This window comes from Musca autumnalis, unplaced genomic scaffold, assembly GCF_047663935.1.
Source record: "Musca autumnalis isolate F117 unplaced genomic scaffold, ASM4766393v1 scaffold_1, whole genome shotgun sequence".
Classification (NCBI taxonomy): domain Eukaryota; kingdom Metazoa; phylum Arthropoda; class Insecta; order Diptera; family Muscidae; genus Musca; species Musca autumnalis.
The window spans coordinates 263,847,665-263,867,773 of NW_027411644.1; the positions used below are offsets into that span (position 1 = coordinate 263,847,665).

Consider the following 20,109-nt stretch of genomic DNA (forward strand, 5'->3'; position numbering starts at 1 on the left):
AATAAGAATGAGCGACGATGAACCCGCTAAAAAGGCGTATAAATTCGAGCCACATGGCGGTGCACGCAGAATAGGCAGGCCAAAGAATAGATGGCGCAAACAAGTGGATAGTGAGATGACAAGGCGCGGTATTCCAAAAAGCGAAGCACGAAACAGAGAAAATTAGATATCTTTTCTTAGTTCGGTCTATGGAACAAATGTTCTGTAATGGGTCAGCTAAGTAAGTATTCATTTATTCAAGGAAACTCTACATTGGTTCAAAATCAATGGCACATTTTTTCTTTCAGTGTATTTGGGCAAAGATCATTTTAATATTAATCTTAATTAATTTCTCGTTGGAGTCGAGCTTAATGACCGAAGATATTTTGCAAGTGAAAAAGGAAAGCGGAAGATACGAATGCACAAAACCACCATTATGTGACCGGTTGTGCTGTTGGTAGCAGCTCATCAGACATATCGGCGGTAAAGTAGCTTCTCTGACATAGAACTTTTCATTTCTCAAATTGTTGTTGTTGTTAATTTCTCAAAGTTGTTTTTACAGTGGTGCACTTCTTTCTCATTCAACCTGTATGGTTTCAACGACAAACACTTTTAGCGGAGCCTTCGGAAGTTATGAGTTTGACTCTGAACGCTAACACGCCGCGATAACACATTTTTCATATATTTTTCAAGTACGTGCGTTCAAACCCCAGCCAGGCACACGCTAATTTATATTTATTTAAAAATATTGTCTATTAGTGCGAATATCATTTTAATATTAATTTTAATTATTTTCCCGTTCGAGTCGAGCTTAATGACCAACGATCTTTTGCAAGTGAAAAAAAATATTTTATGCATGAATTTTGAGTCAAATTAGGCTGCATGTATGACAACATTTCCATTCAATTTTATTAACGTAAAAGTAATAAATATGTGGTGCCGTGACATAACTCCCAAAACGATTTTGGGAGTTATGTCCGCCTTGGTTTGCGGACATATATCCCAACATTTTTGGGAGCTATGTCCGACCGCCCCTCGTGGACATAACTAAAAATGGGAGAGAGTAAAGTCCGTTTTTAAAATTTATTTATATATTTATTTATTTTTTGTAATATGATTTTCGTTTCAAATCTATAAGAAAGTTACAAAATAAATTTAATTTCGTAGACATTTTCCCTTTCATAAAACAATTTATAATTGATTCAACATTTTTAAGAAAACAAACATATATTTGTTTGCAACCAGTCCCATACAAATATTTGTTTGGATCCAAACATATTTCTAACATATATTTTTCTGCGTGTACGAACGGCTTCCACTCCATATTATCTAAAACGGATTGGTCTCAATATATATATTTTGGGGTCGGTCATTCGTCCTTTTCCTACTAAATGCTTAACGTGCAGAATAAGCCTAGGTCTCTCTTTGAAATTTAACAAATTCCGATCTCTTCGTAAAGCTGCCTCTACGATACTTGAAAGCTATTGAGCCGTAAGGGAATTTAGCAAAGGGAATTTAGTCGGCAAAGCCTAAGTTTCTTAGCTTGTAATTACATTCCACTGTTAAATTACACTTTTGCACTTAAGCCCCGTTTTAAAATTGCCATCATAACATTGATTTGACAATACACTATACTTTGTCTTAATCCAACAAAGTTCATTGAACTTTTGAACAAATTTATTAACCCATTGTACCGAGCGCATGGCAACAACCACTCCCTTTCATCATTAAAAGTGAAGACAGTGAGAAAACAACACAGCCACAACAAGTTATAACTGCCAAAGTAGCAATAACTTTTTCCACCTTAATTCAATGAAGTCAAAACGTGCTGTTACTGCTGCCAGCATGCCACCGCCTAGTTGCAAAAGATTTTTCTTATCGTACCAACGAAATTTTCATTTACGAGTGCGCAACCTATTTTTCCACAAAAGTATGCCCCCCTTCTCTTACCGCAGCACATCCACATCCATAAACGTCCTAATGTAAACAGGCGATGGCCCGTGAAATTGTGTAAAGTTATTTGATATTTTTATCGTGATTTTAATGTAATTTATAACTGACCAAGTCCCAAGAAAAATAAACTAAACGCACCACCAGAGTTACACTCACTTCTTTTGAACAGCTAAATGGCAGCAAATAAACTGGTCACACTAAAATAAAAAAAAAAAAATATAGTATATCTGTTAAACAAAATCTAGTTAGTTGGTTGGTGGTGTCCACAATAAATGCCACCAAAACTCCTTAAGTGGTAAGTGGGCTGCAGCAGGTCTACTCCTCCCTTTCTTCTTGTGTTTGTTGTCTTTATTTCTAATGGTAAACTTTTATTTTGTTAAAGCCTAAAATTGTTTGTAACAGCGACCGGCTTGGACAAACTCCCCACCACGACAACCAATACACAGCCAATTGCTGTTTGCAAACATGAAATATTTACAATAATTTTTCTTAAAATTTCCTATGATAGAAATCATGTTTATGCCATTTAAAACTAATATTTTGTAATTTTAAACTATGCATTAATTGATTTTAAACGAGAAGGAGATGTTGGGATAAATTTAGGGTAGATGGAAAAGAATAGGTACAGTGAAAACACAACAAAAAATAAAAATAATTAAAAACAAGTGAAAAAGTATCAGTCGGCTTTGCCGACAGAGATATACCCTCAGCCTGTGTATATTGAAACAATTTTTTTTTTCCAAAAAACGCATGTATTTAGGGAGTTTTAAAAATTTTGGGCGTTTGATCTGACAAAAATGTTGAATAGGATTTAATATCAAAAGTTTTGCGGAGGAGATACTAAAAAGAATGGATCTCCAGCCACTACATATGGTACCATAGGGGTTTTTTAGAACTTCAGGGATGTTTGCTCAAGAAGTATGAACTTGCCCCTGAAACAACTTTTACCATCGCAATTGAGGCAGCGAATGCAAGTTGCTTCAACAAAAATCAAAGTGATTCGAAAGCATGTCTTAAAGAGAACATGTATCCGAAATTTTGAGTGGGAGGTACCGGATGGAGTGGACAAATATAGTCCATATTTGAACCTGATCTATATCTGGTAGATATATTAGGATGTGTAAAGTATGGACCAATTCGGCCACTCTCATCAAGAGTTATCGTACGCACAATTTTTCCGAACATTTTTGAACTTTTGTGGGGGAGGTACCTGAAGGAGTGGACCGATATGGCTTATCTTCGAACTTAAACTATGTTTGAACAAAATATTACTAAGGCCAAACTTTGGACCGAATCGGCAGACCTGTTCGAGAGTTATTTTGCCCTCCAACCTCCTCACACGGTGTCATAGGGGTTTTTTTTGCAACTTTCAGTCTATTTTCTCAGGAAGTATGGACTTGCCCCTGATGAAACTTATACCGTCGTATGGAGGGCAGTGAATACAAGTTGCTAAAGCAAAACTCAAAGCGATTCGAGAGATGTTCCTAAACTGAACTTTTCCAAAATTTTGTGTGGGAGGTACCCGACAGAGTGGACCGATTGAGTCCATATTAAAACCTAATCTAAGTCTGGTACACGCTCCACGATGGGCAAAGTATGAACCAAATCGGTTACACCCTTCAAGAGTTATCGTGCGTACAAATTTTCCGAACATTTTCGAACTTTTGTGGGGGAGGTACCGGAAGGAGTGGACCGATATAGCTCATCTTCGAACTTAAACTAAGTTTGGACAACATATTACGAAAGCCAAAATTTGAACCGAATCGGTTCATTCCTTCGAGAGTTATCGTGCGCTCCAGCCAGCCAGACAGACAGACGGACGGACATTGCTCAATCGACTCCAAATTGTCTGAAACACATTTCGTCCAAACATACTTGGGGTCTAAAACCATTATTTCGATGAGGCACATTTTGCCCGTATGAAAGTGTATATACCCTTCATAGCCTAAAGGCTGAGGGTATAATTACAACTATTATCCATTTTCCTAATCCTAAAACTCTCATCCGCTGAGTTCCATAAATAAATATTATGGGCATTGTTTTTAAAACTATATTTGCATGTGTATGCAAAAAAAGCATTGATTTGAAGAAGTCCCTATTCTTCTTATGAAAATTTGTGTATATTAGGGTTATGACATTTTGACATTTTTTCTCAAAAATGATTTCTTATAGTGACAATGTCTGAATTAACATTTATTCCATTTTATTATAAAACAAGTAAGAACGGCGTTAAGTTCGGCCGGGCCGAACTTGTTATACCCTCCACCACGAATTGTATTAAAGTAAAATGGAATAATTAGTTTCTTTCGTGTATGAAGAAGACTTAATTTCAAATTTCCTATATTTCAGTATTTCAGTAAGAGAATGTAGCTAAAATTTAAAAAATAAGGAAAATCAAGATTTACTCTTCTATGGGGATATAGGAAGACGTGGATATATACTGATAGTACTCTTCTGGAATACATATTTTATAACCCCTTGGAAGACTAAATACCGAATTTCAGCAATTACGGTGGGATATTGACGCCACAACCATCAGTATTACGAAAATCGGGAGGTACCGTTCTAAAGGGGCTATATCGAAACGTGGACCTACATATACTGACGAATTTTAGTCGGAAATGGAGGCAATATGAAGGCGTAGACCTGAACAGACAAATTTCCGGGTAACAGTTTTATATCACCAACGAAGACTGCAGCCATTTTGGTGGAATATTAAAGTCACAACCTTCAAAATACCGAAAATCGGGAGGTACAGTTCTATGGGGCTATATGAAGGCGTGGACCTACACCGACAAATTTAGAGGAGGGAAGTTTTATACCACGAACAAAGACTAAATACCAAATTTCAGCCATTTCGGTGGAATATTGAGGCCACAACCTTCAAAATACCGAAAATCGGAAGGTACCGTTCTATGGGGGCTATATGAAGGTGTGGACCGATACCGACAAAATTCTGGGGGAAAGTTTTATACCTCCAACAAAGACTAAGTACCAAACTTCAGCCATTTCGGTGTGATAATGAAGCTAAAACCTTTAAAATACCGAAAATCGGGTGGTACCGTTCTATGGGGCTATATTAAGGCGTGGACCGATACCGACAAAATTCTGGGGAGGGTGGAGGGTATAAAAAGGTTCCGCACAAACCACTTCAAAAATTTATTTATTTATTTTATTTTATTTTATTTTATTTTATTTTATTTTATTTTATTTTATTTTATTTTATTTTATTTTATTTTATTTTATTTTATTTTATTTTATTTTATTTTATTTTATTTTATTTTATTTTATTTTATTTTATTTTATTTTATTTTATTTTATTTTATTTTATTTTATTTTATTTTATTTTATTTTATTTTATTTTATTTTATTTTATTTTATTTTATTTTATTTTATTTTATTTTATTTTATTTTATTTTATTTTATTTTATTTTATTTTATTTTATTTTATTTTATTTTATTTTATTTTATTTTATTTTATTTTATTTTATTTTATTTTATTTTATTTTATTTTATTTTATTTTATTTTATTTTATTTTATTTTATTTTATTTTATTTTATTTTATTTTATTTTATTTTATTTTATTTTATTTTATTTTATTTTATTTTATTTTATTTTATTTATTTATTTATTTATTTATTTATTTATTCTTTTTTTTAAATGCTATGAAATGAAAAGAAAAAATTCTCAAAATATTTTTTTTTCCTGTTGCACGAATGGATGACCTTTTGCCTATTAATGGCTAAAATAAATTTTATTCCATTTAAATATTAAAAAAGGTCCCTCACTAACCACTTTTAATTTGTATGATATATGAAATAAAGTTATATATAATATTAAATATAATAATATATGTGTTATAATACGATGATAAAATTATTGAGAAACAAACAATTATGTCATTTTGGTTATGTTGCGGCCCTATGCCTAGTTTTCAGTTACATATCGGCGTACAGAGACTTCTGAAAAATAAAAACTTTAAAAGCTTTTTGTCCGGAGACTTTTTTATAGAATCACTTTATAATTAAGATTTTATGTAATCTTAGGTAAAACTCATCAAAATATCATACAGGGATATGAGGTTATAAAAACGTCATAACCCTAATGTATATACGTATTTGAGGAACAAGAGGCAGTTGCGTGTTTTTTTTTTTTTTGTGCTTACTTACATAAGCCGTTTTTCGTAAAATTGTCTATGGATTTTTTATCGTTGCCTTAAATCGGTTTCATTTTGTTAAATTTGTTGCTATTTAATTAATTGTGGTCACAAGTTATTTTTTATCTCTCTTGTGTTATGCTTTACATCTTAGTCATTCATGTAGTGTTGCGATGACTGTAGGCCTAACATTATTTATGGACTTCTAATGCAACAATTTTCGCCGTTGGCTTTATTTTTTAATTGTATCGATTTATAATCATGGAAATTTAAATTGACGTAATGTTTGATTAAATAGTGATTATTAAGTGTTTGATGAAATTAGTATATTGAGAGAAGAGCTTAGCTCCATAACGACGTAAGAGGGACTGCACTGAGAGAAAGACTTTATAGCCGGAATGAAATCTTAAGTTGATACCAAGAAATGTGTCACGGATTTGAGTTCATAAGGATTCTTTAGATATATGAAAGAGGTTTCATTGAGTTTCATTAACGTAAAATTAACGAACATGTTTATTAACGGAATAAAAACATTTCATTGATGCTATGAAACCATTTCGTTCGTGAATGAAAAAACGTTAATTTATAATGTTGAGTCCAATACAGGCTTCATTGCGTGCGTAACAACATTTTCATTCAGTTTCATTAACGTACAATTAATTAATATGTTCATAAATGGAATGAAGTAGGTTTATCGATTCTATGAAAAAATTTCATTCATAAAATGAAATACTTCGATTTGGAATAAATCACGACAAACGAAAGTGCATTTGAAAAAACAAAAAGTTCTAGGACAGCGAAGCTATTCCACAGTCGATATGTCTGAAGAGCTGCCCAACTAACAGCGAAACCGGTCACATAATTTGGTGACTGTGTTGGTACGAGTCCTGGGCTTTCCTTTTTCACTTGCAAAAAATTTCGATCATCAAGATTAACTCTAAACGAGAAAACTAATAAAAATCATTACAAAATGATCTTCGTCCTAACAGGCAAAATTTAAAAAAAATGTTGTTTATTGGAAATCTCGGAGTTATCGTGTGCACAAACTAGACAGACGGACTCCAGGAACGACCCCAACTTTATATTCTCTAAACAGAATTGGTCTTAATGTTTATTCATTGATTTTCGTTAACTTAAAATTAATGAATATGTTTATTAATGGCATGAAATCCCATCATTATTGCTATGAAAAAAATTATGTAAAAATGTTCATTCATGTAAGGAATTACGTCAGCTTATAATGTTGTTCATTGCATGTATGAAAACACATTTAATGAGTTAAAATTAATGAAATTTTTGTTCTGGTATTTTTTTGGGAAAGCCGAAAAGTGAGCATCATTCTCATTAACATGAGAATACTCGATGCTTAAAGAGTTCAGGTTTTCACTAAAAAATCATAATTTCAAAAACTGAAAAGCCAATTGATAATTCCCTTCGCCGGGATGAAATCATGATATTGGTAGCGATCAGTAAATTTTGCAAGCTGTCAGTGCGTTTTGTAAACAAGTTAAGCCAATGGGGGAAACTCCAGACTTAAACAATCATATGTTGAACCTTCAACTAAAACAAAACAAACATACAACAAGTAAAAAAAGTATCAGTCGGATTGGCCGACAGAGATATACCCTCAGCCTGTGTATATTGAAACAATTTTGAACGTATGAACCGACAAAAATGTTGATTAGATTAAAGAGCAGAAGTATTGCGGGGGAATTACTTAAAGGAAAGGATCGGCATTGACTATTATGGAACTCGATCTCCATATGGTGCCATAGGGGGGTTTTACTCCCTTCGGGCTGTCTGCTTAAGAATTGTGGTTTTGCCCCTGAAAAAACTTTTACCATCATAATTGAGGCAGCGAATGCAAGTTGCTTCAACAAAAATCAAAGTGATTCGATAGCAGGTCTTAAAGTGAACTTATCCGAAATTTTGTTTGGGAGGTACTGGATGAAGTGGACAAATATAGTCCATATTTGAACCTGATCTATATCTGGTAGATATTTTAAGATATGTAAAGTATGGACCAATTCGGTCACTCCTTTCAAAAGTTACCGTACGAACAATTTTTCCGAACATTTTTGAAATTTTGTGGGGGAGGTACCTGAAGGAGTGGACCGATATGGCTTATGTTCGAATTTAAAATATGTTTGGACAAAATATTACAAAGGCCAAATTTTGAACCCAATCAGCAGATCCGTTGGAGAGTTATCTTGCGCTCCAACCACCTCACACGGTGTCATAGGGGTTTTGTGAAACTTTCAGGCTATTTTCTCAGGAAGTTTGGACTTGCCCCTGATAAAACTTGTACCTTCGTATGGGGGACAGTGAATACAAGTTGATAAAACAAAAATCAAAGCGATTCGAGAGCAGCTCCTAAACTGAACTTATCTGAAATTTTGTGTGGGAGGTGCCCGAAGGAGTTGACCTATTGAGTCCATATTGGAACCTCATCTAAGTCTGGTACATACTTTACGATGGGCAAAGTATGAACCAAATCGGTTACCCCCTTCAAGAGTTATCGTGCGCACAAATTTTCCGAACATTTTCGAACTTTTGTGGGGGAGGTACCGGAAGGAGTGGACCGATATAGCCCATCTTCGAACTTAAACTAAGTTTGGGCAAAATATTACGAAAGCCAAAATTTAAACCGAATCGGTTCATCCGTTCCAGAGTTATCGTGCGCTCCAGCCAGCAGGACAGACAGACAGACAGACGGACGGACATGGCTAGATCGACTCCAAATTGTCTGAAACACATTTCGTCCAAACATACTTGGGGTCTAAAACCATTATTTCGATGAGGCACATTTTCATCGTATCAAAGTGTATATACCCTCCTTAGCCTAAAGGCTGAGGGTATAATGAAAAACTTTAATTTGCAATAGCTCGTGTCAAACGTAAAGGGTATATTTGTAAAATATCAAATGTTGTATACACAATACCGATCTCGATATACAGATGTACGCATCGAACTAAATCCTCTGAAACAGATTGGTCTTAACATATTTTGGGTTCTTAACCGTCATTCGATGAGTCACATAATTTACTACGGTTCACGTAGAAGAAAAGAAAATAGGAACAATCTTAGCAGAATTTGGGAGCCAAATAACCCACAACAAAGTTATGTAAACAAGCCACCTTCAGCATTACCAGTAAGCTGAACAATTATGGATAACACTATGCAACACTGAAAATGTAAACAACTTCTCGTATGCATTTTTTGAAAGTACATATTTAGACTAAAAAACCCTAGTAGGGTCAGATCCAGTTCGGATTTTATGGCCTCATCTAAACCGGCCTAAATCTACACTTTTTTGCATTTATCAGGCCTTTATCTCAGAAACGAATAGGAATTTGGCCTTGCTGTCTTTAGCAATATTGTAGCCATAAACTAGTAGAACTTATCTTTTGAGAAAACCACATAAGAAAAACTCCATCTAGGGCATCAAAATATAGAAAAATTTACATAATCATTGAAATTCTGGTCAGTATCGGCTAAACTATCCTTTACAACACGTATTTCAAACACAGTTCACATCAACAGTTTATTCTCGCATTTCGGATTTCACTACATTATTGACATTTTATTAAATCGTCATTGAAAAATTTACTGAAAACAAAGGCATAGAGGCATTTTACAACAATGACATGTTCTGAAGAGTTGTGTATTACAATCCAGGGAATATTTTTCCAAAAGAAAATATTCAGACAAAATTAACGGTTTTGGAGATACGGTGCGAAATGTATAAAAATTGTGTATTTTTTGCATATATTTTAAAATTTGAGGCAATAAATGTAGTTTTTCGAGTTTATTATTTCTCCAAATATTTTATTCTTGTTCTTATCTACAAATTTGCTTCAGAGGTCAGAAGAAGATTCGCATTGGTTTCAGAGATATAGCCCCGAATTTCTTTAAAAACTCAATATTTAACCATGTTTAGATGGGGCCATAAAATCCGAGCTGGATCTGACACAACAAAACCAAACTAGGGTTTCTTGTCGTTTGGGTCTGTACTTTCAAAAAATCCTGAGTTCGAATTGTTTGCACAAGATCACCTTAAAAATGTTGCACAGTGTAATTGTACAACATATTTGTGGTAACCTGTACTGACGGCGCATTTGTCGACAATCGGAACTTGCAATATCGACGGTCAGCCGACAAGTAAAATAAATGGAAGTTTAACTAGGTGGAGGTCGTAATATTGCGGGGAACGTGTTCAAATGTAGACGTTTCATCGGTGTCTCCAGCATAGACGACTCGGCAAATCAAGTCTCTTCTATGCTCTATAGCGAACCAAAGTCCTTGTGAAATACCGATCCAATGTCTCTTTGGAATATCGACCTGTTATCGCTGCGGAACAATGACACGAAGACAAAGTAAAACAGGGAACCGAAGAAGTCCTTTTCCTGACCTTTTGCACGACCAAATCGCAGAGTAGCTGTCCTATGTCCTCGATAGCCTTACGAATTCTCTCTTTTGAGATTTTGAATCGACGCTGGGCTGTTGGCAAAGACATTATATTTCACGTGGCCCAAAGGAAGAAGTCTTTAGGTGTTAAGACACAAGTTCTCTGTGGCCAATTGTGATAGCCTCTACGGGCGATAGCACGGTCGGTGTTTTGCGTGTGTTATTGTAACAGTATTTTATAGTTTGTCTGTTCTTCTTTCTGCTTAATCTGTCTCTTCGTCTATCTCCAGATTTAGGAATGTGTCTATTTCGATGTAATATAACCACAGATCTACTGGAGTTAATTGAGTATACCTGTCAATTTAAAAATCTTATATCAGTTTAAAGCGGGAAAAACAGTGTCAAAAACATTCTGACCCGAAAATCCAATTAAATGTATTCTACCCCGCCGTAATGCAGTTCAAGTCACTAGCGTTCAACTATTAATTAATATTTTTGCAACCGAACCTTTTTTTCTTGTTGGTGAATTAATTGATATTTTAAATAATTTTGAAAATGACAAGACGTAATTGTGATTTATATTTTGTATTTATTAATGATTTTCTATTGTTTTGAGTTTGTTTAAACGATCTACACCTAAATCTTGAGTTTATATGTCAAAAACATTTGCCCATAAATGGATGACATTGATTTGATATGCAGTAATCGCTGCTGTTGTTGTTGATCGCGTTTTTTTTTAAATGATATATTGGCCAAATAGAGCTTGTGCCTGTTGTCTCTGACTGTACAGCAATTAGAAACCAGTTTTTGTTGCTAATTGTTTGAATTAAAAACAATATTTAACAAAATATAAACAAATTGTAATTGATATTATTGTAAACAAATGAATGAATGAATTAATAGTGACGTCACTAAGGTGTTATGGCCACTCATAAAATAAAAAAAAATATTGGCTTATTTTACAGTACAGATAGAATAGAATATCTTGCAAAAAAACTCGAGTCGGTAGGACAAAAGTTGGCTGAAAATTGGTACGTAAGACAGAATTTTTAAACGCCGTTTTCTCGAAATTCTTTTTCTAGAGTTCTTTGATCGTATTTACCTCTATATTAGTGTCACAGGGATACTAGTTGCAAGATTTGCTAAACTTCTTAGGAAAGCTGATGAGATATTTAAAACACGAAATCTTCTCATTTTCACTTTTCCCTTCCTTATTAAATTGATTTTCCCACAAATTCCCAAACCATTATTCTATATATTTTCATTGTGTTTTTTTGAACTTGTTATGCTCGACATCAAAACAATATCAAAGTGACTGTATGACGATGGCGGTGTCAACCATAACGACTAGAAACAATAACAACATTGACAAAATTGCATTTTAATTGAAAATAAAATTTGCATTTTTTCCACTTTAATTCCTTTGTATTTTTTTTTTCTTACTATCGAGTTTTGTTCTCGCTTTCATTACAGAGAAAACAACAACAGCAAAAATAGTATTGTTTTGCATCTAATTATGGCCTCATGTGCTACTGCCATCAGAGCAACAGCGGTGGTGGTCGGTGGTAGAAATGTGAAAAAAATGTCAAATTGTGTATTGACTGTCTGGCAACACCTTTGCTGCTATCGTAGGTAGATTTGTTACCTTGTTTGTTTTTCATTTCGAGTATTTCCATTTTACCCTCCTGCTGTGAATGGCTGAGATCTAAGTAGCCACCACTAAGTCAGTCAATCAGTCTACTGCTGATGTTGCTACTTTGCAATAATACCACTTTCTCAGTTGGTTTAGGTTTCAGATTTCTTCCACTCGACTCATTTCCTTGCTAATTAGCATTAAACCTCATTAAATGCTTCAACACATTATTTTTTGAAGATTTTAAGTGATTTTTTTAGGTGTTACTGTTGTTACAGTTTTGAAGTAGTTAATGATAGTGCAGGGAGATAATTGATAATTTTAAGCACAAAGAGCAACCTTTTTTTTATTTTGATAGAAAAAAGAACATGGGAAAAAGGGAAATTATGTTTATGCACATATTAATCCCTGAAGCCTCAAGAACTGTTAAATTATCCCAAACAATAACAATCTAGAGGATTGTAGAGCAATAATGATTACGTGCGACGTTTTAGAAAGTGCGGATCGTCATATCCTCTATCAGAACTTTTACCCATACAAGTCTTTTCGACTGCACCGGAACATGTACAGGAAAATTACATAACAAAAATTTTTTTTTTTTGTCCTACAAAACTCGCTTTTCAGAATTTGCAAACTATTATTTGGAGGTGTCGAACGTCCTTTAACATAAATTCTGTCTAATTTTGGTAATGATCGGTCAATCCGAACAGAAGTTAGCATAGTACTGAAGTTCAAACAAATTTCCAAACTTTGAGAGCTTCTCCTGCAAAACTCACTTTTTAGACTTAGCATACTATTATTTGGAGGTGTCGATTTATGTAACTTGCTTTCCATAATTTTCAAAACCATTTCATTTTATAACCAACAGGTTATCGATGACTGACTCCAATGCCTCCAAACTAGTTCTTATATTCTCCCATTTATTCTGATTTTAAAATCCATTTTTTGTACCATATGTCTGCTTTTCTCCCAAAATTACATTTGTCACAGTCTGTGTGTGTGTATGTTCGATGATACTTTAAAACAAATATAAAACATATTTCATCAAAAATGACTTTAGTAGACATGACTCTCTAATGTCGTTTGCTGAAATTGCTTTTGATTTTCCATTTGTCTCCACTAAGTACCAGAGAGAAGGAAAAAAAACTAAAATCCCCCAGAGAAAGTTCAATGAACATTTTGAAAATCCGATTTGTGATGGCAACAAAAATAAAATAAAATCGAAATATCAAATGGCACCAACAAAATAAAAAAATACTACCACGCCATACAACAGATGTTGAATATGGTCAAATGGTATCCCCCAAATATCAAAGCAAGCAACCAGTCAATTCAATTATAACAACAACGAAATAAGGTGAATTGTTTGCTAAAAGTTTTCCCTCAGTTCAGTTCATTGCCATGAGGCGGCGGCATTCTCATCCTCACCATAAAACCTAAAATCAAATTTAATTTTTCCACCAAAATTCAATTGAAATTGTGTAGTCGCCAACATACACCCCACGTCACCACCACTAATGGCAAAGTTCATGACGTGTAATTGCCATAAATTCACTTAATATTTTGTTAACTAAACTATGACATTAACGACTCTATAAACCAGCAGCAGTGTAAAGCCAAATTATTCGTTTAACTTTCATATGAAAGGAATTCCCCTAAAAGGAATGAAATTGTAATGCCATTTTTTTTTGTTTAATTTAATGGTGTGTGGTTAGGTTTACTACCTTCTTCATGGCTCCTATTTTGGTTTTAGTTTTAAAATGTTAGCTGAATTAAGGTGTGCCCACCCAACACCCTTTTTCTCCAAATTAGACTATTACATGGATTGTGCATTTTTCTTTGTTTTAAAATGAAATGTACAATTTGAAACAGACATTTGGAAGGAGCTTGAGCTTGTTCCACCAAATGTAAAAAATGTTTCCGGAAATCTACAATGTATTTTTTGGAGCAGTTTTCACAATGATAATGTTGTACAAAATGAACGCAATGGAAATCTGTAGATTACCAAGCGTTCAGAGAGAGGTACGAAAGAAATTATTTTATTTTCAGATTTCGTTCAGAAATGTCTGATAAACTATTTAATCACATAGCTAAAAAATACATTATACATGTGTGAACCCAAAAGTACAAAGAAATTCTTTGAGCTTGGAATATTGCTCCCAAGAATTGATATATTTTTTATTATACAGACCTGAAAAGATGACTGAATGTTCGTCAGACTTAAATCAAAAAATGTCAGATTTCAGTCAGTAATTTCAATCTGTAAATTTTTTATTTGAAGATCGAATTATTCCATTTATAATTCGAATCATTTTGTTTGTAATTTCAAATAAAATTCTCCGAATTAAAAAACGGAATAATTCGAATTAAGAATGGAATAATTCGAATTACAAATGGAATAATTCGAATTACAAATGGAATAATTAGAATTACAAATGGAATAATTCGAATTACAAATTAAATAATTCGAATTACAAATGAAAAGTTGCGAATTAAAACTAAAATATTTCGAATTACATCTGAAAAAGGTGTAGAACTATTGTATGAAAATGTTTATGAAATAGCACGTATTGAACATGGTTCGGAACGGCTGGACAAAACAAAATATGTACCTAAAAAATATCGAGTCCACTTTGGAAATACGGCTTGGCTTATGTAGAAATTTAAACGTGTGGTGGAAAATGATTTCGCTCTCACTTCACAAAGTTGAGATTTCAAGATAAATAATATCTCTTAGATCAAAGAGGTATATAATTCTGGGAAGATGTTGCTGCACGCAGAGAAAAAATATGTTCGAAGAGCAAAATATGTATTGTAAATATATTGTTAGATTCCGTATGTAGTATTGTTAATCCAACAATCGTTTTTGTCAATTTCAACAATTGTTTTTGTTAAATCTCAAAATAGGTTTTGTCAACTGGACAATATTTTTCTATTTTCTTCGACAATTTTTTCTCTTTTCATGGTACTCGAAATATCTAAGTTGTTAATGATAAAATGAGTTTGCTAAGTTTTCAAAAAATGTTTGCTCTCTTTTTTATTTCTGTTCCACAAACGTCCTCTTCTGCTAAGTGAAAAACTGTAACTGCAAAGGCTATTTTGCTAGAATTTTGCAAAAAATTGAGCTCTTTCGATCCACAGAAAACTTTGCATTTTGTTTTGGCAGACCAAATTTTGATAAGTTTGTTTAAAGTTTGTCTGAAGTTCCCTCTCCCAACTTCCACCCTGCGAACCACACCCTAAAGAACTCCCACCCTGCGAACAACCCCATTCCGAACTTCCGCCCTGCGAACAACCCCAATCCGAAATTCGAACCACCGAACAACACCCTCCGAACCATCCCACAAATCACTTAGACTAAACTAAATCTCAATTTTTTTTATTTCATTTATTTATTTTATTTTTATTTTGTTTAACTTTTTATATTTTATTTTGATTTATTATTTATTTATTTATTATTTATTATTATTTATTTTATTTTCATTTAATTTTCATTTTGTTTTATTTTATTTTAATTGCTATTTATATATATTTATATTTTTATTTTAATTTTATTTTATTTTATTTTAATTTTATTTTCATTTTCTTTTATTTTTATTTTATCTTATTTTTACTTTTATTTTATTTTTATTTTATTTTATTTTCATTTTCTTTTATTTTTATTTTATTTTATTTTAATTTTATTTTCATTTTCTTTTATTTTTATTTTATTTTTACTTTTATTTTATTTTTATTTTATTTTTTTTATTTTATTTTTTTATTTTTATTTTAGTTTTACTTTTATTTTATTTTTATTTTATTTTTTTTATTTTATTTTTTTTTATTTTTATTTTATTTTATTTTTTTATTTTTATTTTATATTATATTTTATTTTATTTTATTTTCATTTTCTTTTTATTTTATTTTTATTTTTATTTTTATTTTTATTTTTATTTTTATTTTTATTTTTATTTTTATTTTTATTTTATTTTATTTTATTTTATTTTTATTTTATTTTATTTTATTTTATTTTATTTTATTTATTTTATTTTTATTTTTATTTTTATTTTTATTTTTATTTTATTTTTATTTTATTTTTATTTAATTTTTATTTTATTTTTATTTTTATTTTATTTTATTTTATTTTATTTTATTTTATTTTATTTTTATTTTATTTTTATTTTTATTTTTATTTTTATTTGATTGTTATTTTATTTTTATTTTATGCTTATTTTTATTTTATTTTATTTTTATTTTTATTTTTATTTTATTTTTATTCTTTTTTATTTTTATCTATTTTATTTTAATTTTATTTTTTTTTTCTTATTTTATTTTTTTCATTACTCACTTTTAATAACACCAGTTTCGTTTCATTTTTGTTCTCGTGTCCCATTTTTACATGTCTTACTTATCATTGTCAAGTAGAAAAGTAATGCAAATACGAGTACATGCTTTGTTCCTTTACTTTTTAATGGAAAAAGTGGTAAAGGAGAAAAGTGTCAAAATTGCTCTCTCATGAACATTTTTACCAGAAAAGTAAAGGAACGGAAAAATGGTAGATCTGGTAGCAATGTCAAAAAGAAACATAAAAATCAAATTTCCTCTTTTATTTCACATGTTTTAATTTGGTTTTGTCAGCGTTCGACTTTTTCTTCTGTTTTCGTCCATTTTTTCTTCATTGTGAAATAATCGTCAAACAAAAGACGAAAAATGAGTTCTACCATTTTTACCTGCAGAAATTTGTCTGGTAGCCTGTTTTTGGGGTTAAGGAACGCTTTGCAGGTTAAAAATGGTAACCTCAGGTAAGTAAAGGAACACAGCTATGATAAAATGTTCTGTGGAACAAATAGCGTCCATACTTTGCAAAAGACCGGAGAGACTTAGCAAGATGGCGGAAAAATAAAGCAAGAGAGCACAACCACTTTGCGAAAGAGAACAGTGATATTCAAATTTGCTAAGTACAAAGAGAAGCTGAAAATTAATTTTGTGGAACCAAAAAATATAACTTTTCAAAATAGCTACTTTTTGATAAGTGCAAAGTGAAAAGCGATAACTTGTTTCGTGGAATAGGGCGCAGATTTTTGTTAGAAAATATTACTCAGAAACATCGAATAGCATAAGGTTCATAACTGTTGAAAAAATACATGTCGTGTCAAAGATGAAGATTTAATGGCTTTACGACAGTTTGGTGGTGCTGATGTGTTCAAGACTCACTATTTCCTGCTAACAGATTCTCAGAAACCATTCGCAATTGATTCAGAACTCCTGTAAGAAAATATACCTCAAAATGAATAATTCAGAATAGCCTTATAAAAATATCCCCCAAATAGATCTAGTTCTTTTTTGTATGATTTTACGAAATAGTATGCAAAACAAAATAGCCTCTTTTATTTTCAAAATTATTACATCATGAAACACATAAACAGTTGTGATAAATATAAAATAAAAAAGTCTACAATAATCTCTCTCTGTCTCTCCCTCTACCAACAGCTCATAAATTAATGTAAATGACCCTAACCACCAATAGCATTACTAATTGCTAACAACAATATAAAATATGTTGTAAAATAATTAAACAAATGGGCAAATGAATCACCAACGCGCAAGTGTATAACTTACTCCTCGTACAATTGAAAATGAAATTGAAATTTATGGAAAATAGATATACATTTTGAATAATCTGCCACATGTAGCAGCCGCAAACTTTGTGGTGTTAATGAAAATGCCACAAAGTTCCCATAGTTGAGAAACCAGAGTTTACAAAAATGAATAGCTAAATGGACAGACAGACATAAGGCAATAATTAAAACTCCTTGCGGTTGCATGTGTATTCAAGTTTTTGTTTTTCTTAAGTAGATACGGACAACTGTATTTTGCATAGAAAAAAAATACAAATAAAGTGATGCCATGCATTCACGACCATTCACTTGTTATGACTCTCTTGGCAATGCATGGAGTGGTGACTTTAGTTGTATTGCTGGCACTGACAAAAAAAGTGACTGCTGACAAATAGGCTTTCTGTGATAAAAAATCTTTAAAGCCAACCAAAAGAAAAACAAAAAACTCACACACGCATCCATTGCTCGCTTTGTCTGCTGTCCCATCATCCATTTGTTGCTGCTTGCAAAAAGAGAAACCTTGCCTTAATTTTTCTTGTAAATCTTTAGATATTGTATTTTTTGCATTAAAACGACCCATCTTCCAGAGTTTTTTTTGCGTTCACATTGTAAAATTTATAGCAAATATTCATGTCTAAATTTTATATCATCCAAAGAAAAAAGGAAACAAATGCGAATCCCTTTGCATGCGTTTTTTCCTGGCCATTGCTCTAAGCGAATAACTGCAGCAACACGAAAAAATACCCACACGCATAGTTCACTCTGTTTTTTACTGCACGATTTTTTTATAATTAATTGACATTTTTTCCATGCGAATTTTTGTTGTCGGAGAGAGATTTTTTTCGTGAAGTAACGCACAGTGTTCTTTACCAGAAATATTGATGAAATTCCCTACAAGGTATGTTATGGAGAAAAATCGTTATTAAGTCACTATTTTGTCTAAAAATTTATATTTTTGTTTTATAAAACGATTTGTTATAGAGAATTATTCGTTACAGAGGTGTTCGTTATAGAGAAGTTCGACTCTACCGTTAATGTAAGTATCTGTAGTGTGATTCTCTAACGCATTTATACAAAAATACAAAAACCGGTGAAATTAAAAGGTTTACAATTTCGGTAATTAACGAAATTTGTCGGTAAGATAAAAAATTTTGCATTTTAAATTTACGATTTTTTGTCGGTAACCAAAAAAAGCATTATAGAATCCTAGTACATGTCCATAATCAGGTCTCAACACAATACAAACATTTTTAAAGATATTACAGTCGAACTTCTCTAGAATCAATTTGCGTGTAACGAATACTTCTCTATAACGAAATTGTTTTTAAAAATTCTCAGACAAAAAATCTCTCTATAATATAGTAATTTGTATGTCCCTTTTATATCATAGAAATACAGTCGAATGTATTGCGACTGTATTTCTATGATATAATAGTTCCACTGTGCGGTCTCCAAAAAAACCTGAACAATTTCATGTGGCAAAAGAAGTGACATTTTTGAAATTTATGGCAAATATTTTATTTGATATTCAACACATGGGGAGATGTTTTTATTTTATTCTTTAATGAATTGCAGAAACATATTCTGAAATATTTATTTACTGTAGGCAAGTAAAGGAAGGAAAACAAACATGTGTGCTGTGTTTAAAATATTTGATGATGGGAAAGTTTAAAGTTCAGTGGGAGAATATGTTCTAAATATGTGGCACTGTGAAATCGATCGATCATTTTAATAGGGCGTTTCAGTCAAATTAAATTCCGAGTTATTTCAATAAATATGCTAAACGAGGGTAGATATTTAATTTATTTTATTAAAAACACAGTAACTAGCCCACAGGGTCAAAACGGTTCCAAATACAACAATAAAGTTACTACTCCAAAATATTTGTAATATATAATTAATTAAGCCAAGAAAGTATTTCAACTTTTTCAGAAAAATTGCGCTACAGATATCATTCGCAGGTATCTAATTCAAAACTGATCTAAGAAGATTATCCTTAAGAATAAACAATAAAACATGGTTCAGAATTCAATCAGACATGTCTGAGATCAGAAGATAGCATCAAAGAGGCTAAAAGTCAAACAAATAAATCACATTGATCAGAAAATGTCACCAGACGTGTTTTAAAACAGAAATAAAATCACAATTTCCAACTTAAGGGGGGAAATTACATTTCACACATGTGTACGGACGCAGTTAAGTCAAAAAGATTTCGATCAGACATATCTGAGATAAAAATATACCAACAAAATCCCTAGGAGATCACATTTAAATCACAGAATTGTGCAGACATGCCATGCCTGAACATTCAAATAAATTTCTAATTTTAACTTTTGAGCTGCCCTATTACAGAAATCAGATTGTGGAAATAAAATCACATTTT

General features: G+C 31.9%; 1 protein-coding gene and 1 long non-coding RNA gene across 3 annotated transcripts in view; both read right to left on the reverse strand.

The window, feature by feature from the left end:
- LOC141389494 (headcase protein-like) overlaps nt 1–20,109 on the reverse strand; it is a 518,007-nt gene that overhangs the window by 343,583 nt on the left and 154,315 nt on the right. The gene's annotated exons all lie outside the window — the stretch shown is intronic.
- Nucleotides 11,999–14,532, reverse strand: LOC141389499 (uncharacterized). Its single transcript, XR_012409107.1, has 2 exons — nt 12,924–14,532; nt 11,999–12,763 (listed from the first exon to the last, which is right to left on the reverse strand). It is a non-coding gene; the product is annotated as an uncharacterized lncRNA (long non-coding RNA).